Below are 24,837 nucleotides of genomic sequence, written 5' to 3'. Positions count from 1 at the left end.
GACCTTTTCTGTGATGACAAGTGGCTGGCAGTGGTATGCTACCTAGCAGATATTTTCAAAAAAATCGACATTTAATCTGTCCCTTCAAGGTAAAGGTGACTTTTTAACAATGAGTGAGAAAGTAACTGCTATGGAGAGAGCATTTTGAAAACGGATGTTTGGAAGCGTTGCCCTCGTTATGTGATTTTGTTGCTGAAAACGATGTAAGTGTGTCACCTATAAAAACTCTCATATCTGCACACTTAAAAAACTTGGAAACAGAATTTTCTAACCTGTTTAAAAATCTTCCAAACGAAGAGTTTGAGTGGGTTTTGAACCCATATGTTAAAAATATAAAAATGCGACACCTTCCAATTAGTTTGCAAGAACTGATTGACATCAGGGAAGATGGAAATTTACAAGCCGAATTTCAACAAAGCCTTTGCATAATTGGTGGATGGGATTGAAAAATGAGTATCACGATTTAGTAAGCGCAGCCAATGCTGTACTACTTCCATTTGGATCTACGAATCTTTGTGAGGCATCTTTTTCAGCTATGACAGCCATTAAAACCAAGGTGCGAAATAAACTGAACTTAGAACCAGACCTTCGAATCTCTGCATCACAAAGTGTTAAACCAAGATTTTCAAAAATAATGAAGCATATTCAATCACATTGCTCTCACTACACATATTATTATTATTATTTTTTTAGTGAGACCAAAAAGATTTTTTGTACCGTTAATAAATAAAATAAAATAAAATATTTTTAAAATGTTGTTTTTCATCCTTTTCTAATTTCAATTTTTTGGGTATGTTTTATAATATACATAATATATTAGTACAGTAGTACATGTATATAATTTATACATAAATAAATATACATATATTGGGGGTGCATGCTCAAAAACTTTTTACTGATAGGGGCGCGCGATCAAAAAAGTTTGGAGATCACTGCTCTAGACAGCTGCAGTCCACAGGGCCCTGGGCTGGAACCCAGAGTAGAGGGCAGGCCCGGGTTCCCCCCAAACCTCCCAACTCCTGATCAGACACAGGAGGAGTTGACCTGGACTGTGGGTTCCACCAGAGGGAAGGTCTCTGGGCTGTTCCCCGACCCACATGCTGGGTCAGCAGAGACTGCGGGGATTGGTCTCCTTTCTTTTCCCCATCCTGGCCAGTGATGAGGTTATCTGAGTAAAACAGCAGATTTGAACCACTAAAGTGGCCAAACTGAGGGCTGCTGTGAATCTCTGAGGCGAGCAAATCTGCCAATAAGCGCAGGACCCACCAAGGTAGAGGAGGAACTTTGTCACACAAGACCTTGGTGAAATAGATGAAAATGATTAAATGTTTGCTGATAAAATAACTTGGAGGTCCTCAGAACAGGGAACAAAATTGACCACATTTCAATTCTATGCAAATGGAGAAGAACTGTAGAAGGTGGTACAAAACAGGAACAGAGCACATGTCGGAATGGTCCACACACTAATGGTAGCTAAATTGAGAATAAAAATTAAAAAAAAGATCTGAACAACAAAGATGCTCATGTTATAATATCAGATGTTATAATATCACCATGCTATAACAGATGACAACACAGCAAGAGTTTAGAATTGCACTAGCAAATAGATACCAGGTGCTTGAAGATGAAGATGATGGAATGGTAGAAAGGTAATGGAAACCTGTAAAGGAAATTTTCATTAGTAGTTGTGGTGAAGTGCTGTGATTCAGGAAGAAACATCACAACAAATGTGATCTGAGGATATATGGCAGAAAATACAAAAAGACTCAAAATTAAGTGTATACTAAATCAAGGAAGAACACAGACAGAATGGCTCCCAGAGGAATATGCTGAAAAGAACAAAGAGGCCAAAAAAATGTTAGGAAAGAGAAATGAGACTTTTAGACCAAAGAGAAACAGATGCACAGATCGCTGCGGCACAAAATTACACAGACATCGTTAGACAGTTGTCAGGACGAAAAACAAATACTAACCAACCAGTTCAAGACAATGAGGGCAACTTAACAATGAAGACATCAGAACAATTAAATATATGGAGGTGGTACTATAATCAATACTGAATGGCGAGCCAGTGGTCAATCCCCCAGAGGCCAGAAGGAGAAGATGTGGACATTGAACTAGGACCCAACAGCAGAGTAGATGTAGAAAGGGCAGTCAGTTGGTTAAAAAATGGAAAGGCCCAAGGTCCAGATAACATTCCAATGGAGGTTCTTAGAGCAGACTTAAAGAACATAGTAGACATTTCAATAAGCCTCTCACAAAAGATACGTGAAGAAGAAAAAATACCAAATGAGTGGGAAAATTGTAGCGAAGACGCCAAAGAAAGACATCAGTCAGTGTAAAAACTGGACAGGCATTCAATTGCTTTCTATTCCAAGTAATGTATTTACACATATTATTCTAGATAGAATAAAGAAAGCAGTAGATTAAAGGTTAGGACAAGAACAGGCAGAGTTCAGACAGGAGAAATCATGTATTGATCAAATAGTAACCTTACATATCATCATAGAACTATTGATTGAATGGCAGTCACCGCTTTATATTATTTTTATAGATTTCTAAAATGCATTTGGTACAATGGATAGAACAATTTTATGGAAGTTGCTGTGGCACTATGCATCCCATAGAAATTTGTGAACGTCATTCAGACTTTCTATGAAAATATGACATGCCAAGTAATACATAACAATGAACTGATTAAGCCATTCAAGGTTACTACAGGTAGTTTTTTATTGGTAGTGAATTGTATAAAGAGAGAGACCACAGAACAACTAAGGGGCATACAATGGACTTTGACACAGAAGTTACAGAACTTGACTTTGCAGATGGTATCAGCTTGCTATTCCATACCTGTAGAAACATGCAAACCAAAACAAATGATCTCCAGGCCTATTCACAATTAATAGGGTTGAAAATCAACACAGAAAATGAAAGTCATGAGAATCAACGCACAACAAAAAATACCAGTAATGTTTTCTGGGACTAACATAGAAGATGTCTGATGTTGTACATATCTTGGAAGCATTGTAAGTACAACAGGTGGAACAGATGAAGACATTAAAGCCAGACATGCCTTTGCTACTCTAAATCCATTTTGGAGAAACAGAAATTGTGTTCTTCAAACTAAACTTTGAATATATGTAAAGCTGGTTGTACTATATGGCACTGATAGGACCAGAAATTATGGAACAAAAATGGAGATGGCTAGGACATACATGGAGAAAAGGCCTGAATGATGTAAGACAGCATTGGACTAGAACCCCCCCAGGGCAAGAGGCAATGAGGTAGGCCAAGGATAACATGGATATACACAATAGAAGCAGAATTGAAAGCTACCAGAATGACAATGGAAGAAGCTAAGTCTGCAGTAGGAGACTGGTGAAGATGGAAGGCAGTGGTGAAAGCCCTATGTTCCTCATGTAATAGGGAGGTATGAAAGTGAGAGAGAGAGAGAGAGAGTGAACATAAGCAGGTACAATTCTGCTGAATTCAATAGAGTTACACCAGGGCTGAAGTTGAGCCCTAATGTTTGTTTAGTCACTTTGATTTAGGAATCTTTTCATTATTTACTTGTCGGCAAAAATTATGTTTGGCATCTACCTGGAGGGTTGTGGTTTTGTTTTTTTGTTTTTTTCTCTCTCTCATTCTAAAATTTGGCTAAAAGAAACCCCTCAAGGTTGACAAGGACTGGGATTGACAGAACTATGACTCTTTGAAATCCCTGTTGTCCATTTAAATTTTAATGTTTCTATCATTTGTTCCTCAGTGTAAATTAACAGCCATGGCAGTGTGTTGGGTTTCTTTTCCGAAGTCAAGACTTTAAATTTAATTCAATAGCCTAGATTTACAGCTATTCTATATTTCACAAGGCAGAATCAATAATGTGACTGAAGTGAAGAAGATAAAAATTTATGGTATCTTGCAATTTAATGGTTGAAAAGATGCAATTGGAGAGATCATAAATTGTGAAGGAGTTTATGCTTCATTGCTCCTGATTCAGTGCTTGCTGTTAGAACTTGATTTGTGACTATTCACAAGGTGTGATTAATGGTGTGATCGATGCTTGCTTCAGTGCAGTAAAGCAGTTGTAATGCTCTTCATTAGAATAAATAAAATAAATTGACTGAAGCTTTATAAAAACTGTGTAACATTTAAAATCTAAAATGTCAATTTTTTTCCTGTTACAATTTAGGTTTCTTGAGGCAGTTTCCACCTACATCACATCACTCATTGTCATTCTTTTTGGATATTCTACAAATCCATGTGGGTTCGGGTTAGCTTTATGCAGAGCTCACTGAGAAGGAAAAAAATAAAAAGTTGAATAGGACTGAGTGGAACCTAGGATATCTGGTGGCTGTGTTTTGCCATCCTGCAAATGTACATTTATCCTCCTTTGACATGTGAAAGTTTAAAGGAATCAAGGCAGAAAATGACCCTTCCGTATACAGCTTGACTAAAAACAATAAAAATTAATGGTTTTCATTGTTTTTAAATGGGGTGGATGTATGATCGGCACCGTAGCAGAGACGATGAAGATAAAGGGGCATATTTTGAGTAGTATTTCTTTGGTGTGAGAATGTATATTGCATAAGCCAGTACTGTCTTACACTATGCTCTAACACAGGTAGGGGGATGTGAGAGAACCTGAACAGCCATGAAAGGCAGTGGGATGGAATAATTTTGATATAGTCATTTGAAGAATGAGCTTCAGGAGATACTAACAAGGAATGGTGTTGAGAGGGCCATAGGATGCCTTATAAATGTCAGTTAAGCCCCCCTCAATATATGGATAATTTCAAAGTTTTAAAATGTCCAAACCTAAACATTTAGTGTAAAACCGGGGGAGGGAGGGAATCGTGCTGTGACATTTACAGCAGTTTGAGCCACACGAGATTTTCCCTATCTGTTTCAGTCCTATTTGTGTTTATCAGTCTTGTTGGGAGATTAATCTGGTAATTAACAGGAGAGGTTCATGAGGTTTCCACAGTCTTCCCTTGTTCTGCCATGCACGCATTTCCTGATTTGAATCTGCAAAGAAAATGCCAAATGTAGAGATGCCATTTTTGAGCTGTTGTAGCTATATAAAAAGTAGTGTTTCTACTGTGGCACACACTAGTTAGTCTAGTTGTCATCTCAAATGTTCCAGCTATTCTGCCGCCTCAGGATAGCTCACTTTGTCTTTTTCACAAATGTGGCAGAAATTCAGGCGTTAACCACAGACTTCTCCTAAATCTAATCTTTGGTGAAATGTGACATCATGCAAATAGAGGAGTCTTTCCACTGAAGATGCTTCCTCAGACTGTTATCTTAGGGTGAAATCCTAGTCACTCACACAAGTAAATGGGCTTTGGGTGGGTGACATACACTGGAATCAGCATGCATGGCCACCATCCCAGCCCAAGTTGTGGAACACCTGCATAGCCGCTTGATAGCTGCAAACACGGCCACTTGGGAGCCCCAGGAGCGCAGCGGTGACTGAGACTTGCAGTGCTCTCTGGCCATGGTGTTTTGGTAATGGATAGGTGTAGCTGCTAAACCCATTGACTTATGCCTCCAGTGCTCCCCTGGCCATAGGCACTGCTCGTGGAGCACCCACGGGAAAAAAAAACAGTGGGTGCTCAGCACCCACCAGCAGCCCCTTGGATCAGCGCCGCACCCTCCCCTGGTGGCTCCACCAATCAGCTCCTTCCCCTCTCATCCACTTCAATCAACTGTTCAGGGATGTGCAGGAGGTGCGGAGGGGGAGGGGGAGGAGTAGGGTCAGGAAGAGGCCAGGGGAGGGAAGAGGTGGGGTGGGAGCAGGGGTTTGGAGGAAGGGATGGAGTGGGAACAGGGCCTGGGGCGGAGCAGGGGTCTAGTACCCCTCCCCCGTAGGATCTGAGTAAGTTGGTGTCTATGCTTCTGCCCTTCCATACTGCTGCAGAGAAGGAGTGCAGAGGGCTTCTGCATGGCCTTTCCACAGCCAGGCCTCAGACCATTGGCCCACTACAGTTTGGGCCTTCCATGATCACATAATGTGGAGAGGGGCAGGAATTTCCCTTTAATGACTAGAAGTGTTTCCCCTGAATGTATTGGTCTCTGGCTATGGAGGCTGGCAATATGTGTAAGCTTTGGGAGAGGAAAATCTTATGGAAAGATATGTTCAGGTCATGCTGCGTTTGACCCAAAAGACGGTTGGCAATGCCTATGGTGGGGAACCTCTACTGCCTGTGTGGCAGGAAGAGTACACCAGTCCTCTGTAGCCTCTCATCTCTGTCCCTTTGTTAAGGAGAGCTGCTCTGAGTCTTTTCCTTTCCTATCGCTACAGGCTTTGGAGGTGGTAATTGCAATAGGAAGGCATCTGTAATGAGCTGGCCTTCTTCCCAGGTCCCAAAGCGCCCACTGCCACACCCAGAGTCTCTTTCCAGGGTTTATTTCCCAGTATAGGCAAAGCAACAGTTCCGCAACCCACCCTGGGATACAGCTCCCAGGGTTCTCCCCCCTTTACCTTGTACGGGAACTTGCAGCTCCCTGGCTCAGACTCACCAGGTCTTCAGCTCCTCCAGGCAAAGGTGCCCTCTTTTAAACCTAATTTGCATCAGCTGACCAGGGACGGGGGGCACTTGCCCTGCTCCCTCTTAGTGACAGCCTGTGACACTCCTCTCTTTAAGACCTTGCCACCCCTAAGGGAAGCCTTACAGTCGACAACCTAACCAGGGGACAGTCAATAGAGCCTCATTTTTTTGATTTTGAGGTCTTTGCACACAGAGTCTCTAATTCTCCCTCAAGCTTATGAACCATTAAGATCAGGTGGCCCCTTTCTTCCTGAGTCACCTTATGTCCTGCAGCCAGCTGTGCTTTCTGGATTGTCAGCAGCTGCTAGTTGTTCTGGCAGTCCCCCCAGTCCATAAAACAGGTGCTCTCTGAATCCCCTTCCACAAAAAGCACTGCTTTGACCCCAGCCTTTTACCTGGGCCCCAGCATGCTGATGAAATCCCTTTTGGGCCCCCACAGCGTGCCGTTTGGCCTGCAGTCCTGTCTGGGCTCGCACTGCTTGCTGCTCATTCTGTGCCATGAGCTTTTGCTCCCTGGTACCCTTTTGCATCTGAAGAGTAGCCAACTCCTCAGTCAAGCACTGCTGTTTCCCACAATCTGCGTCCACCCCAGACCATGCTAATTCTTAGTCCAGTTTTATCATCTGATTGATGATCTTCTGCTGGAAGATGTTTACATCCTCTAGTTCTTGTTGATACTCTTTCAGTTGCTCCTGTAAGCTTTGAAGATGACTGAGGACTTCCTCTCAGTCTGTCTCAAGCGGATGGGTGAGGTTCTGTGGCCTGCAATGTGCAGAAGGTCAGACTAGATGATCATGATGGGCCCTTCTGGTCAGGGCTGGCCCCAGGCATCAGCTTTCCAAGCGGGTGCTTGGGGCGGCATTTAGAATGGGGCGGCAGTCTGTGTCCCGCGGCGGCAATTCGGCGGCAACTGTTTGGGGCAGCAAAATTGGTAGAGCCGCCCCTGCTTCTGGTCTTAAAGTTGATGAGTTTATAACTCAAACTTCCTGCTCTCTGCACTCCTTTTCTGATCAACAGTTGGTTTTATCTGTCTTTGGCCACTGATCTGGGTTCACAAGACCTTTCTCATCTGCCAGCTCTTATGCTACTTTCCTCTGCATCAGGGCTGGGGAACCCCACTAGTGTCTTCCTAAAAGTATCGGTCATGGAAGATCCTCCACTACCCTGACACATAGCCGATCTCTCCACCCCTGCTCAACCTCTGTTTTGGGGGTAGAATCATGTCTCCCCATGTAAACATAAGACATGTATGGGGGAGATGCTGATACATCTTCTTTGCCAGCACCCCATTTTCCTGGACAAGGGTGTACCCACATCCTGAGCCCACTAGATCTTCTACAAACAGTCCTCCCCAGTCAAACGGGTACCATGTATGGCTGAGCCCCAGTACCATTCAGAGTGGACTGCAGGCTTCAAGCCTGGTTGTAATAGCAACCTTGGTAATCACACTCTTTTATTAGTCATCCAAATATACCCAGGCCTGCTATATTTGAAGCGCATCAGTGGATTTCCGTGGCTAGCTCTGGAAGCACTTCCCCCTGTTTGGGCTACTTTGGACCCTTTCCCACTGATAGCTTCCCGACGCATTCCAGATCATGGTATCCTCTTGTTTGGTCTCCCGCAGTGGGACATTCCTAGTGTGCCATGCCATTCAGGTCACATGGCTCTTTCAAGCCTCAAAGACTTCTGCCTGTTCACCTGTCTCTCCCACTGGGGCGGGTTGGAATCTCCTTACCTCACTCTGGGATCCCACTTGGTCCATGATTTTCTCTGTGGAGCTATCTCTGAGCATAATCACCAGGCAATGAAGTCCCATAATCTCTAAGCCACTACCTATGGTTGTACTCCCTCTGGGAATGGTTCAGCCAAAAAGTGGTGCCACTATGTCTCTGGAGTCAATCCCACTTTATCCAAGATGGCAGCCTTCACCACAGGATAGCAGGCTGCCCGCTTGTCACTCGCTGCTCGGGAGGTTGCCTGTACCTTGCCTGTCAGAAATGGTGCTTTGCAGGCTGCCCAAGTCGATTCTTCCTAGCTGCTGCACTGGCCACTTCCTTGAAAGTACAGAGGAATGCCTCCAGGTCATCCTCTTGCCCCAGCTTCACCAAACCAGAGTCCAGTCAGCCCAAACTACCTTCTCCAGTACCAGTTTAATTTCCCAGAGTCCCTTGGCCCAGCCGCTTCTGCAACCACTCTTGTTGTTGGACGTGAGCCTCTTGCCATGTCTGTGGAGTGGCAAATTGGGCCTCTTGTTCTTTCTGCAGGTGCTCTATCAATTGCAGGAGCACAGTTTGGATCTGTTGCTGCTGTTCCTACTGCCACTGTAGCACAACTGCCTGCTGCTGGTGTGTGGCTGTCTGTTGCCACTGTGCCATTACCAACAGGATGTATTACATACTCCATCTTCACTGATCACCCAAACTGGGGTTGGGTGCCAGTCAGTGCTCAGAGGCTTCAATTTCCCCTGGATTCTGGGGACTGATTTCCTACTCGCATTCTCTGCCACACATTAACAGGCTGGCCTTCTCCCCAGCTCTCAAAGGAAAAGAATTGTCACTCTTCCCATTTTATAGATGGGGAAACTGAGGCATGGAAAGGCACACCATCAGCTGCAGAGCCTTGTTTTTCTGACTCCTAGTCCTGTGCATTGCTCATTGGGCTAAGCTACCTTTCTTGCCAGTGGTGAAAACCATGCCTCTTACACATGGTTTTATTAGCCATACAAGTAGGGCTGGCCAGAAAACAAGAATTCCAATTTGTGAAAAATGTCCAGGTTTAAAAATTTGTTTTCATTCCAATATGGAAGAAAAAACTAAAACATTTTTGTGAGAGAGAGGGAGAGGGACCCACCTCAAAATAGCCCATCATCAAATAGGTTACTCACCTGAGATGTGGGAAGCCCAAGATCAAGTCCCGGCTTTGCCTGAATCAAGTCTCTATCACACGCAGTCCCTCCTGTTGGAGCTGTTCCACTTTAAATAAATAATTAATATTAATTGGGCCTGAATTGACTGACAGATTGACTGACCATATAGCCTGGTGGTTAGGGAACTCGACTGGGATGTGGGAGACAAGTTCCTGCCCTGAATCAGGTAGAGCAGGGAATTGGTCTGGGATCTCAGGTGAATCCTCTAAACCAATAGGCTATTGGCTGTTCTGTGGCTATTCTCTCTCTCTCTCGCTCATATTCATATATATTCCATTCTGTACATGAGAAACCTTCCTAATGAAAGTTGTCTTTCTGCAAAAATTTTAGTTTTCATGAATTGGCATTTTCCAACCAAAAAAAAAAAAAAGGTATCTGAAAAAATTCCCAATCTCTTCTACATGCAAATATAGTACAGTAGAACCTCAGAGTTATGAACACCAGAGTTACGAACCAACCAGTCAACCACACACCTCATTTGGAACTGGAAGTACACAATCAGGCAGCAAAGACAAAAAGAAAACCAACGCAAATACAGTACATTTCTGTGTTAAATGTAAACTATTAAAAAAAAAGAAAACAATATTTTTCTTCTGCATAGTAAAGTTTCAAAGCTGTATTAAGTCAATGTTCAGTTGTAAACATTTGAAAGGACAACCATAATGTTTTGTTCAGAGTTACAGACGTTTCAGAGTTATATTCCTGAGGTGTTTGTAACTGTGAGGTTCTACTGTACTGGCTATGTCAGCAGTAACTAACAGTGAGTATGTTGAACACCACTACTGAACCTGCTCTTGCTGCTTTTATGGTAGGTGTGGCTGTTAAGAGGGATACCCTTTCTTTTGCTGCTGTTGTAATCTTGAGGTGGGCTGGCAGGTTTACTGCCAGAATCTATTTCTTTGTTTACCAAGAAAAAGGAGCACAGTTTCAGTCAAAGTGCAAGTGTGGGTAGTCATTGGATTTTTACAGTTCCTCTTTGATAGCCACAGGCCTCATGAAAGAGTCTGCTATTGATACTAGTATATGATCCTGCTGTTACCTTCTGATGAAGTGCTTCTTACCTAAGTGAGCAAATGATTGTAGAAACATGTTTTGTCAGTTTTTTTCCAGAAGAACATAACAGCCACAGAAGAGAAAACATCACATCTGTGCTGTAACCCTTACTCCTTTAAAACCCTTCTCTCATGGCTGTGTTTTCAGTGACTGGGAATGTACAGTCCTCTTTGCTAGTCCTTGAGTTATAGGTATTTCAGTGGACAACGGAGGCATTCACAAACATGTACATACATATATAGGCATTGGCATTCTGCAGCAGATCAATGGAGCTATTCTAGTCTTATGTTACATCACTGGGTCATTCATGTAGATAAAGAGAACACAACCAGTCTGAATAATAGTGATGATGTGAGGTCTTTTAAGAGGTAGAACCTCACTCCTTTCAGAAAAAAATGCAAATTCTTATTTCTTTAACTGAGCTTTCCTGCACTCCCAAATCTCCAGATAATGAGGTGGAAGAACAGGAAGAAATAAACAGAAAGAGCCCTTATATTTAACCCTTGACTGGCACTCAGATGCCCCAGTGGTGCGTGTAGCAAATATGGAGAAAGATTAGATAAACTTTTAAAAGGAGGTAAATTAGAGAGACTCCAGAACAGCCTTTTCCCAGAAATGTGTTTGTACAACTCCCAGTGTACTTCAGTTGAGTAAACATGTTATGTGACTAAACCTAGAAACATTAGTAGTATTGCCGAGGCCAAAAATGACTCATTACTGACCTTGGGAGCAAGTCCTGCTTAGGCTGCTGAGACATGAAATGTATATAACACTCCAGATATTTGGAAAGGAAGTTCTTGGTGTTACCAAAGCTATAATATCTGCTGTGGCCTGACTTTTCATTTCAAATTTCTTCTTGGTGTGCAAAGAGTTAAAATGGCTATGCCAAAAATGCCACAGGTTCAGTTTGTCCAAGCATTGTATTCTCAGTGAAAACTGAACGGCAGGCACTAGTGTATGGGCAATGTTGACATTCAAGGATTATAGGAGACAAGTGGAAAAAGTTCATACGAACAACTGCTTTTTGAAGGAATACGAGAGATGGAAAATTTCAGAATAATGGAAAAAGCAGATGGTTACAATAGTAATCCATAACATAGACTCAGAATTTAGAGATGGAAAAAACTTACCCTAGTAATTCACTATTAATCTCTGCAGTATACTTTCTAGTGCTTTAGTTTTAAATGTCCAATGTGATGGGGCTTCTTCTACTACCACTGAGGGGAATTATACATCCTAATATATCTCACTAAACTTTTTCCTAATATTCAGTTTTTCCCTTTCTTAATTTAAAATAATTACTTCTAGTTATACCCCCATTTACCTCACAATTTTTTTCCTTCTGTGGTGTCAACCTCTTTCAAACAGCTGTGGAATACTTTGATCATGTCCTCTCTCTTGTTTCTTAGCCACACTAGGCACATTACATCTGTCCTCACTAATCTTCTGATCATTTTTGTTGATTTTCTCCGAATCCACATGAATGTGATAATTGATAATATCTTTCTGGTAATGTGGTGCTCAGAACTGAATGAAATAGTCCAATAGCAGACAAACGAGAGATGGATAGAGAGACAAGGTTAGCTCCCTGCTCCAGGGCATGATATATTTGAGTAGCACAGTCCCAAATCACATCAGTCAGACTGGTCATGCCTGTGATATCTACATATGACCTTTCACTAGCATCCACTTTCCCCACCCAAATTCCTAATGATTTCTACCTCCCTGACTCTGTACACCCTCCTGCTCAATATCCCTAAGTTAGCAATGAGTTATACAGTATGTGATGCACATATGACAAACTGTTTGAAAGAATATCTTCCCCTCCTTATTATCTCCTTTTGTCTGGTTCTCTGTGTCTGTCTAGTATCTACCACAGTTCCTTCTAGATCCCTCACAGTTCATTAGAAGGTTGCTCAATTTATTAGGAACCAATCATGCATTCATACATTCGTCCATCTGAAGTGCACTTTTAAATGTTAGACTATACACTAATCAAGTTGAACATGATAATGAGAGCACGTTCACATTGTTAAGGTAAATGACCCAATGCACTCAGAGTGAAGACATATTTGAACTACAGTTTGTGCTTTTCATTGGAATATTGAACATTCCTGGAAACGCTTAGAGCCTTGTTTTGTAGCTGCCTTGCAAATGTGTGATTATCATTACACTGCTGGTAGGACACTGGCCATTTCATTGTTGTTTTGTGAGACATTACTAGTTGCCACTATCTGAGGAGGATTCTGTGGTGAATTGTACGTAAGTTGGACTATAAATGCCTCAGTGCTGCACATGTGCACACACATTTCACATTTTTACAAGTAGAAATGTCACAATGGTGAGTGGTACAGCCCACATGCAGAGATTGGATGCTCGAGGCCTGGGCACATTGAAGTCAGCAGGTGTTTTGCCATTAAATTCATTGCAAACAAGATTGGGGCCTACAGCTGTGTGAAATGAAAAAACAAAAGGGTTGGAAACAAAATATATTGACAGAAATATTAGGGGCATAGAGCAGATAGAGTAGGCTGATCAGAAGTTTCTCTTCTTCATGTTGAATAGGACCTGTCCTGGGATAATGATTTGACCATGGGGAAGTGAGATCTCAGAGGCAGATATATCAAATTACAGGGGAGAACATAAAATTGATTTGTGTTAAATAAGGAATTCCTCTCTGGGAGTCTTATGTGAACACTGGGCTGCTTAGGAGAGTAATGGGCCTGATCCTGCAGCCCATAGATTGCTCAGGTGAGCCAAAGTGGCAGGATTGGGCCTCCAGGTCTATAATCTTGTGTCAGGAAGCTCAAACAGATAGGACTTGCACAGTGTGTTCTGTACTTTGGGTGGTTTATTACTGGGCACTTTTCACTTGGAACAATTTCAGGTAAACCTGAGACTGCAGCTGATTGCCTAGTGTCAATAAATTCTAGTACAGAACAGGGACTTAGTACAGTAGTCACTTGTTAGTCCAGGGGTCTGGATGATGCTCTTATTGAGGCTCCATGGCTCCAAGGGGGGCATAGGGAGTTGGGATGGAGGTTTACATAGCTCCTGAGCCATGCAGCCCTGGTCAGGCAGGGCATGTAGGTGCCTTCAACTTAACCAATACTCCTCTGTCCTTTCCAGTCCTATGATTCTATGATTGTTTAAGAGGTATCCCTATCCCTGGAGTTCAGTTCATAGATTCGCCAGTCACTACTCCATTGTCACAGTTTCTATATCAGATGCCCATTTTGGTAGAGCTGTTCCATAATCATTATTCAGACAGGTACTCCAATCTCTTCCCTCGTTGAGGGGCAACTGCAAGTCGCTTACCTACGGTAGGATCCATGTGGAAGAGTGCTCACAACAAAAAGAGGTTACTTACTTTCTTGTATCTGGTGTTCTTTGGATGCTTTGTCCACATGGATGCCATGACTTGCCCTCCTTCCCCAATGATATTGAACCTTTATCTGGATTTCTATGTTAGTTAAGGAACTATGTGGCAGTTGGGGCTGCTCTGCCTTTTATACCCACACTGTAAGGGCATGAAGGTATACAAGAGGGTGCTGGCTAAAAGATTCTGGGGTTGGCTGCACCAGGTGAGTTCTCCTGCAGTGGGATCCTTGTGATTCTAGAAGAAATCCAGCTGCTGTAAAGTTAGTACTTTTTTTTTTGTGTGTGCTATTTCTCCATACTTGGTTTATATCCATCCATTTTTCTTCCTTGTTTTGCTTTATTCTGCTTTTTGTATTTTCTCACTTCTTCTTCCTGTTATATATCACTAGAGCAGAGCCTTAATCTAAAAATCTCTGCAGTTTGGGGAATGTTGAAAATCCAGTCCAGAATTTAGCAATTAGAGCACATCTTTAAAGTTTTCTTGCATGTGCCCTTTGTCTTTTTTCGCCACTTTTTAAAAATTGTTTAACTTCATAACAGCCTTTATGATCTCCTTCCAACACCTTTTATCTGCAGGGGTTTTTCAGTCTACTTTTCCACTTAAACTTAGAACAAAGCATTCCAAGTTCCCCACCCTCTTTTTCCTTTGCCTTTTCTTGTAGTTAGCTCTCCTGCAGTTCCTTATTGCTAGGCCTGACAGCTCAGTTGAAGAAAAATGGCAGTACTGCAGGGCATGATAAGTGCAAAGGTTTGTGGCGAGGAAAATTGTGCTGTAATGTTACATTAGTCTCCTTGCTTGATGAATAGAATATACTGGTTGCTGGACAGGAGCTTTGTTCTGAAAGGTCAGGGTGGCTCAGAGTCTGCATTAACATTGGTTGGGTTGTGATAAAATATGGATTTTAATACTTAATAAAAATATTTGTTTGTTATGTGGGCTGTGTAAAATGTATGATGTCCTTACAAAAATGGTATAATTAATAGTTTTTTTGTTCAATGGCCAAACCTGGGGAGAAAAGACATGTTGACCAAAACAACTCTTTTTTGAATTTTTTGATCAAACAAAAAAGTCAAAAGAATTTTGTTTCATTTTATTTGTGAGGTATTTTTGCCTTTAAAAATAAAATTTAAGCAAATTCTGAATGAAAAATCATCTTGAATAAAAAAATGAAAATGTTTTGTTTGGAAAATTTAGATTTTTTTTAGTCACAATTTGGCACAAATTCACTAAATGCTTTCATCAACCAGTATATGCATTTTTTGGCTACACAAGTTTTGTCTGAAAAATTTCACTTAGCTCTAGTCCTTATCTATTAATTTCTTTGCTTTTTAAGTTACTTGAGTTTTGAAAATGATGTCATACTACAGGTCAGAACATTGTTGGCTCTTAGCAGATTTAATGGGTTTTGAAACCAAATGTTTTAATTTTGTAATTTCCCAAAGTTTATTGATTGTTTAGTTTGTTTTAAACAGCTTTTATGGTTTTATTTTGTGTAGTCCTAGAAGATGTAGTCTTTACCACGAATAAGATCAGAGTTCTGTTCAAAACTCTGCTACAAACTTCCTACAAAGGTATGATCTTTGACAAATCATTTAAGCCTGTCTTCCTCAGTTACCCCATCTGGACACTGCTAGTGGAGCATTTTGGAGGGAAAGATGGGAGGAGGAGTAATTTTACCGGAGGATGGAGTTTCTTTTCACTTTTGAAAATAGTCAGTTGAGAGACTGATGATGAAAATATTTTTGTCATCTTATTTTGGGTGGGTTGTTTTTGGCTCCTCAGTCAGTTTCATTGACAGAGATAGAAACATGGTCCTTTATGTTCAGAGTAAACATGGCAAATTTTAGGTCAAGCCAAAGCTATAAAGAGAAAAAGATTTGTACAATGGAAGGTGATTACAGCCTTCATTAAGAAGAGTCTACCATTTCTCCATGTTAAAATACTTTGTGCTTATCTAGCACCTTACACACAAGGATCTCAAATAAAAGACCGTAATTAAGCCTTGCAACATCCCTGTCAAGTAGCTATTCAGTATCTATTATGCTTGTGGGTAAACTGAGACACAGAGAGGTTAACTGACTAAGGGCAGGTCTACACTTAAAATGCTGCAGCGCTTCAATGGTGTTACTATGCCGACGGGAGAGCTTCTCCTGTCAACTTTGCTACCGCCTCTCGCTGAAATCAGTATAACTGCGTTGCTCAGGGTGTGGATTTTTCACACCCCTGAGCGACATAGATATACCCATGTAAGTTTATAGTATAGACCTGGCTTTTCTCAAGAACACATTTCTCTCTTAATGGCAGATGCAAGAAAAGAACTCAGAAACCCTGTTTCCCATTAGACATGCTGTTTTATGCCTAAGCAGTGCTGTTTTAGCACTTGTGATCTTTCGACTCATGACTTGTGTTAATATGTTGCATATGCGCAGCCAGACAGTTGGAACACAACTGAAGGTGTGGGATTTATTCAATATGAAAAACACATCACAACTATACATTTTTCTATCTGCCTCCTCCAGTTCACAGGTTTGTATAAATTACGGTGCATTACAGGCCCTATATTTTATTTTTTATTTGGAGCCTTGTAGCGAGAAATCTTTTTTTCTCCACCACTCACTAGATTCTAATTTTATCTGCTATAGAAGCTGACTTCATACTTCATTTCTGCCAATGATATAGCTATTTTGTACAGTGTGAATGAAGTACCTGGTGTGATAAATATTAAAGTATATCTGCAATTTCATTTTCAAAAGAAATTGGTGCTTTTCTGAGAATAAAACTATTGCTACAGAATTTACTCAGTTTCCCAATTTTAATTCTGATCTTCTTGGATAGTATTTCATTCCAACTAGCTGGTAAGGCAATTCAACATCATTTTTTTTCATTTATATCCATGTTATATTATTTCAACATAATCATACAGTAGTGGAATGAGTTATGTTTATAGCATGCCATTTATATTTGAAAATGTGTGTATAGATATTGCAATAATTTTAATATTATATTTCACTATCTTACCAGTGACAGGAAAATGTAGTATCCTACTACATTGAGTTATAAATGCCATATAATGTAATCTTACTAGACTATTTAATTTCTGATCTTTGCTTAGTGTTAATTTCTGATCTTTGCTTAGTGTTTAAAAATAATTCGCTGTTGTTACAAAATTAAGATTATGATAAATATAAATTCTGCTGTATATTTCCACTTGTTTAATCTTGCATATTAATTCACTTATCACTACATTGGAGTATTAAAAACAAACTCTTTGATTTATAGTCGTGTTTAAACTCTTTTAACTGCATAACATACATCTTTTCTTTGTCTCTAACACACACATGCCTTGAGTTTTTTCTTTGCAAGTAGACTGTCTTGATTCATTCTCCTGGGACAGTTTGCCTGAGATGTTCTGTGGATTTACTTTTGGAGAAGGGGAAGCCAATTATGCTAATCGGAAATCCTGGGGTTGGAAAAGCAGTCCTTGTGTCCGACAAGGTTACCAAGCTATCAGAAGGTTACATGGTGGCCAAAGTCCCTTTCATTTTCTACACAACATCTGCTATGCTTCAGCATACGTAATTGTAACTGTTCTCCACTCCAAGGACCTGATTCTCCTCTCACTTAGCCTCTCTCTTTACTAGTGGGACTCGATTCATTTCGATAGCATTACTATTGATTAGCACTGGTTTAAGGGAGAGGAGAATCAGGCCTTAAAATTGTAAGTCCTGTGTCATTTATTTATCATAAGGACATACGCACATTCAGTTTGTGCCTAACCAACCCAAATAGCTCAGTTAATGGTTGACAGTAACTCTCCAAAAGAAATGTTGTCCTTTCTAGTGGCAGAGTTCACATAATGTTTACCATTTCCTTTTCCAAGCTAGACGTGGTATTCATGTAGCAAATCACTAATTTAATGATGAATAACTATCTTTCACTATTGAAAATGTTGTGCATGAAGTATTAGATTTTTATAGTATACAGCAGGAGAGTGAGCTTGCAAGTAAAGGAATGCTATTAGTCTAGGCTCAATACCTGATGTAAAATTGTTAAACTCTGGTGGAAAATGTCCTGATTCCAAAAGTTTATTTTTTACCACCTTTATTGTAATAGAGAATTTGAAAAATACAGCCACTATTTATGTAGGTTCTACAATATTTTGCACTATGCTACAACGGAGCCAGCAGAAAGAGCACAAGTTCATGAAAAAATCCTCTGTAAGTGATATTCTGCTATTGCTGATGATGTGCAACCAAAGAATTAACCAAAAGAAAAATGAAAAACAAGGGCTAAAAGAGACTAGGTGGCTCAGAGATTGGAAATGGGATAAGGAGCATTTAACTTCCAGGTCATTGGTTCAAATTGATAATGTGAACAAATCATTACCTGACCATTCCATTACCTATGAAAAATGAATTGAAGCCCTTAGTTAAGTTTCTAAGATATGTGTCTGAATCACAGAAGCTTTGGTACCCATGCAGGCAGACTGAGCAAAGAGGGCAGAGGTATAGTGTGTATATATAGACTGAACTAGTCTCTCCACCCTAGCAGAGGTCCTCCCAGGTCACTGTGGGGAAAACATGAGCTCCCTCTGCCTGTATGGTACCAAGTCTGCAATTCTGTGACTGACAAAGCGAAGAAGGCTTCATTCTTAAGAGCTGTCAGGCAGTCATCTACTCTCTACTAGCCCTAAATTCACTTAAAATAAATGTAGGGAACTAAAGGGAGAAGTGCAAAATGGTAACCTTGTTGGGCAACATTTTATTTCAAAATTTTAAGAGACTATTTAAAACAATGGAGAATATAAATAAACTGTAAACTATATGAAGTACTTGAGGCTCCCGTTTAAGTTTATTTAATGGTTTGTCATAATTTCTTCTGTTGTGGTAACCATCAGATATTAAAAATGAACAGTAGTAACAACAGTCTGTGTCCATAAATAAAAGTGATACCTGATTAGGTTTTCTGGTTTAAGGGAGGGATGTATGGAATGCAATTCTTCTAAATTATTATCCAAAGAGCAACATTTGGACCTTTAACCTGCAAACACTTCAGCAGGCGCTTCACTTTAAGGACATGAGCTGTCCGGTGGGAGGATTCATGTGCTTAAAGTGAAGGACCTGGTCAAGTGTTTGTAAGCATGAGGCCTTCTGCTATACAAATGCCTCAACATTTATCCTCTCACAACATTTCTTCCATTGACAGGTGTTCTCAAAAGACCCTTGGAAAAGAAAGCTAGAAGAAATTATTCTCTCCCAGGTGCTAAAATAATTATTTAATTGATGATCTTAACGTGCCTGAGGTTGATGCCTATAGTACTGTCCAACCTCCTGCTCTAATTACACAACCTCTTGACTACAGTCGCTGGTAAAAAAAATTTTAAAGTTGTCAGTGTTACTGATATTTATTTGAAGAGCTCCTATTACAGCAAGTAACTCAGATCCTGATTTTATATCCAAAGGGCCAGATCTTTGAACCAGTGCGCAACCTGTGTGAAGCTAAGCATTTGGGATCTCCATGAGCACCCCCCCTCCCCCAAGCATGTATCCTCCTAAATTTGTGGAAGGCCAAGAGCTGTCTGTGTGGCAACATAGCTGTACCATAGCTGTGCTGTAAGGGAAACCCCTAGAACCATCCTTCCTGCATGGAGAGGGGCTGTGGGAAAGCAAATGAAATCTTAGGCTGCATTAAAATTTCTGTGATTACCTTGCTGCAGGTATCCCTGTCATGCTCCCTCTCCATGTACAGGCTGTGAGACTCCTAGCGATCTCTCTGGTGATCTGGAGGCAGGGATGTGAAGGCAACTGACTTCTCCATGGGAGAGGTGGTAGGTCTGTGTGCAGAGGAGAAGCTCTGTGGGGAATCTTGTGGAGATTATTTCCCTCCATTTCACAGAAATGTTTTGTAAAAGGCTGGTGAAATCATCTCACAGACGGGGCTTGTATTCTTGGCGTGAACACAGGAGTTTGTGTCTCACTGTGGTGATTGCTGGTTTTAGTTTAGATGGCTGCATTTCTAAATTTTGTCCACTGTCTCTGGGGTTGTAGCAATGAGTGTGTCTGATAGGAGCTTAATGGAGTGGGCCCAGAAAGAAATACAGGCTAGGAGGGAAAAATGCATAGTGGAAGCTAGAGATTAATCTTGTTTTTCCGAGGATTCCATGTTTGTTTCAGTTAATTTTGCATTTTCGGAACATGCAATCTTTTTAGAAAAAGAGCTATTGAAAGTAAAAGGAAGACCCCAAATAAACTTCTCTCTTATTGATGCTCCTGGACAATAAGAATACAGAAGTGTTATTGCTTGTGCAGAATGCTTTGTAGGAAATTAAACTATAGAACTTTCATCTTATTTCTACACTAGGCAACTTCCACCAGCTACCAGGATAGCCCAGAAAATGCTGTATTATAATTAGCATAACAACGTGCGCAGTGTATCCTGCCCAATCATATAATGAGTAAATATCATTGGACTGGGGCCTCTATTTCTATCCAGTATTACTGATCATCTGTAATCCTGCCCAATGTCAGTCCAGTGTACGCCCACACAGCTCAGTTAAAATAAAGGACTAAATACTGTACAGTACTTTACTGATCTTAAAATGATAGTGTTCCCTTTGGAGACACAGAATATTTAAAGGAGATATTTACATTTAGAGATCCATAAAATGTCAGGTTTACAATTTTTGATGAAAAAGAATGGTCTGCCATAAGGATGAGCACATTTTAAAATTTTCTTACAAAAAGTATTGAACCCAACAGAAGTCGTCTTATGATGATGTCTTATTTCTGGCTGCACTGAGGTTTCTTGTGAGGTAGCTGTTCAACATGTTGTCTGTCAGCAATCTATTAGATTCTGTCTGTGTGATCTGCTCCCCTGGGTCCACTGATAAATACATTTGAAGCTGGGGTGAAGCCATGCTCATTTTTATGCTGAACTCTAACTTCTCCCAGCTATTTGTATCATTTTGTTCCCTGTACCAAAAAATGTATCTGGGAAGAGTCTGTTTTTGACATTCAGGATGTAGAAATCATCACTTTTCATCACATGCAGCCTTAACATTAAAAGTCAACTCAAAGTTTTGATTTGTTAATTTGAAGGCACACAACATGCTGGGTACAATGGGACAGCTTGAGTGTGACCGTTCTGTTCCATCCTTCTGTAAATATGCAGCAAAACTACTATCAATATTTTCATGAAAAATGTGCCTCCTACAAATCGGATTGATAAACATGAAATATTTCCCCTCCACTTATGTCATTTTCCATGTAGATACGCTTTATACTCGCCTAAACCTAGCACCTTATGCATCTATGGCAACAGAGATATCCTTCTGTGTTTCACATACTCTCCATTTTTTGGCAGAAATTTCATTGGGAAGTCAATGATGATAATATTTCCCACTTTTATAGCAACTTTCATCCAAAGATCTCAAGGCATTTTATATAATCATGATGGGGCAGTCATGAAATCCTTCTCAGTCCTTTATCAAAACTACAGACCTCAGTGTGTTTTTTGTCTGAACATGGATTCAGGGTTAGGCTGGACAAAGTAAACCACACAACATCCTTGTGAATTGGGCAAATATGATCAGATCTAGTTTAACAATAGGTAAGCAAGGATCCAAAGAAGCTAAATAAATTGCACAAGGTCATAGTACAGCAGTGGCATACTTCAAGTCAGCTCTTAGAACAGAACCCAAGAGTTGTGTGCTATAAGGACTATATAATAGTCCCTTTTGAAAGGACACTTACAAAACTTTGGTAGATTACTGAAAAGGATATCTGTTCTCCACTGTAAGAGAAAATGTTGGAATTAGGCCAACCATATGAGGATCTCTCCCCTGTAGGTGGATAAGGTCGCATGGCAATTTTGAAATGCCTGGTGAGTAGAAGAGATGTGTGACATAGCTGGGTACAATCCAGACTAATGAGCAGCTATGTCATCCGTTTCCTGCAACCTTGCAATGACTTACAATGCAATTGCATTACAATTGCAACCTTACAATGACTTCCTGAAGTAGCTCCCACCTGGGCCACTCACAAACAGCCTTCCAGCATGCATGCCACATGCCTCTGTGTCTAACTGCAGCCTGCCAGCCACACTTGGGTTTCACTCTGGCTCTCACCAGCCTCGGTTATACTGCAGGGTGACCCCAACACACACTCAGTCTTAGATCCCCCCAGAAATGTATGTCCTGTACTGCCCAGCCCTATCTTGGACAGTACAAATTATATTAAATCCATTATTCGTAAAATATGTCAGCTCATTATCTCAAATAGTTATTCAGAGACTTCAGTTTAAACACACTGGATTAGACAAAACAGCAAAACAAGTTTATACAAGTGAGTACAAGTAATGAGGCATAAAAGTCAGAAATAGTTACAAGAAAAACAAAGATAAGATGTTTTACTAATACTGAACTTAAACTATATCAGATCCAAACAAAGTTTCTTACCATGTTTTCAGCTGTCTTACTGACCAAATCCGGTAGGGCAGGACCCCTCCTCCAGAGTCCAACAAATGCTTCCTTTGTCACTTCAGGTGCAGTGAATGCAATGGGCTGGGGGAGAGAGAGGTGTCCCTTGGGATGTTTGTCCCTCCTTTGGATCGTTTCAGTACCTTCTCTTTAAAGCCATTTTCAGTCGGCACTAGGAGACAGAAAAGAGTCACTGTGGAAGAATATTCCCTGCTGGTTTTTTCACACTTGGTTGAACTTTCTGTCTTTCCTTCCCTGCTTGATGACTTTGTTTACTGTTTAAATGCAAATTAAGCAGAGTACACATTCCTTTGTTTAGGACAGACCTGTTTGCCAGCTTCTGTTTGGGCAGAGTGGTAGGGTTTGGAACATCATACAGGGAAATCTTATAACTTTACATATGATGTTGCCACACACGTTGTATCAGGATGATACTGACCATCAAATTGAGTTTTCAAATGTTACCTTACAAGACATGCCTTGTACAAAACTTACTACAATGGGGTGTAGGGTGTGTACCCGGGGGTACATTCTGTCACAAGATGGCATGGCACATACATATCAGCTCTCATTCTGTGCACCCATAGTTCGGATTCTCACCAAGCACCAGGGGCTAATTGTTGCTGGCTCATGCTTCCTTGCCTGGAGTTGGGATGTTTAACACTATTGCAGCCCTTTTTTTTTGGAGTGGCTGACAGCTGGTTTTTTTCCCCTACTTGATGGTTATTTTAAATCTGCCAATATAATTTGGTGAGAGGAGGCCACATTTGGAGCCTGTCAACCTTGACAGTGTTCCTTAAAAAGATTCAAATGGTGTGTAAGGGAGTTTTAACAAAGGAGGGTTTTTTCAGTTCTTTTAACACAGGGCTACATAATCAGCCTTTCTTGTAGCAGCATTCAGTGTGAACGTCTGTCAATAGAAATCTCAAACGGTGAATATACAATTGAACTTTATTATCCCTTTGTTATTTTGTAACTACATAGGTATGACAGACAAACTGATTTTAAAAGAAATCCACAATTGTCAGTATGTCATATGCCTGAATCTTACTGCTGGAAGTTTTTCAGTACATCAGCGTCTTCAGGTAGGTGCTATAAGTGCCACACTTTGTTAAAACATGTTTCCTTTCAGTGAGTAAATGTTTCTCATTTGAGCTATTTTAATTTGAGCGTGAAAGGTTTAAACTTTTTATTACATGCTTGCAAAGCTGTCATGTAGAACTAGCTCTTGCACTGCACAAGTGTGGATTGACAAACATATAAGCACCAGATAAAAGGTGATGAGCGGGCTGGGGAACACAGGGAAACCTGATCCTGCTTTAATGAAAGCAGCTTTCAAGGTATCCCCACCTCGTAGCAGAAATAAGGCCACAGCGACAAGCATTTGTTTAGCATGATGAGGATCATGTTCAAGACGTATCTACAGCGTTCAGCACAAGCTCTGCCGTTTGGACCCTGCAGAGAGTAAGAGAGAGAACTGCTAAGGGCATGGAGACAGTAGAGCGTTTACAGCAGCGCAGTTGCACCGATGTAGCTGCGCCGCTATAAGCTCTCTAGTGTAGCCGCTCTAAGCCAATGGGAGAGCGCTGTCCCCTCGGCTTAATGACTCCAGCCTCTGCGAGCATCAGAAGCTGTGTCAGCAGTGACACTGTCCACACCAGCACTCACGTTGCTCAGGGGTGGTTTATTCACACTCCTGAGCAACATAAGTTATGCTGTCAGAAGCTGTAGTGTAGATGTATCCCAGCTTACTTCTGCTGAGCATGGAGAACTCTTTGTTTGCCTTGCCTGCCTTTGGGTTTTAAGCTGCTGCCCATCACAGTAGTATCTGAGCACCTTCCACATAAAACCAATGGTGCAACAGTGACGTCCCTAGTAGACTTCATGAAATCTCTGGCACTTTTCCTTTTTCAGGGTAAAAACTCTGCTCGGGGCAAAGCTTTTGTTTTTAAGATTGGTAATTTACTTTTGTTAGGGCATTGGTTGTTTGTGGTTAGTTTCAGGATTGTGCATTGGCTTGGTTTTTTGGTTGGTTGGGGTATATTAGGTCAAAGGGGCTGTCAATGTTGTGAGGATCTTTCCTATGGTGAAAAGGTCTTTTTTATCCCTTGTAGTTAACATCACACCTGGGCATAGTTTCCACTTGTACTTATGTTGAAGCATCAATCTTGATGCTCACCATGCAGGGACTTGCACTACTAATTTCTTCAGCTCTTGGCTGGACTCAGCAGTTCTTCCTCAAAAACGCAGGTACTGCTGTTTCCTCATGCCTCTTCTTCTTAAGGCTTCTGCTCCTGCCTCTCACTGAAGGTAGCTCCTGACAGGATTCTGAGTTCCCTCTGGATACCCTGCATCCCTTTGTCTTTCTCCTTCTCACTGATCGCACATGCTCCCTTTTATAGAGAATCCTGTCCCCTGGCTGCTATCCGGTAATCCTGCTCACCTG

The 24,837-nt window shown here is 41.0% G+C and overlaps 1 pseudogene across 1 annotated transcript in view; it reads left to right on the top strand.

The window, feature by feature from the left end:
* LOC311528133 (dynein axonemal heavy chain 11-like) overlaps window positions 1-24,837 on the top strand; it is a 185,123-nt pseudogene that overhangs the window by 47,216 nt on the left and 113,070 nt on the right. Inside the window, exons 10-12 of the transcript in view lie at window positions 17,282-17,486; window positions 19,121-19,282; window positions 23,376-23,476. The product of the transcript in view is annotated as a dynein axonemal heavy chain 11-like (transcript). The remainder of the gene's footprint in view (window positions 1-17,281; window positions 17,487-19,120; window positions 19,283-23,375; window positions 23,477-24,837) is intronic.

This window comes from Lepidochelys olivacea (genome assembly GCF_965140295.1).
Source record: "Lepidochelys olivacea isolate rLepOli2 genome assembly, chromosome: 11".
NCBI lineage: Eukaryota > Metazoa > Chordata > Testudines > Cheloniidae > Lepidochelys > Lepidochelys olivacea.
Note: the sequence above shows the minus strand (reverse complement) of the source record. Positions and strands in the feature narration are given on the sequence as shown.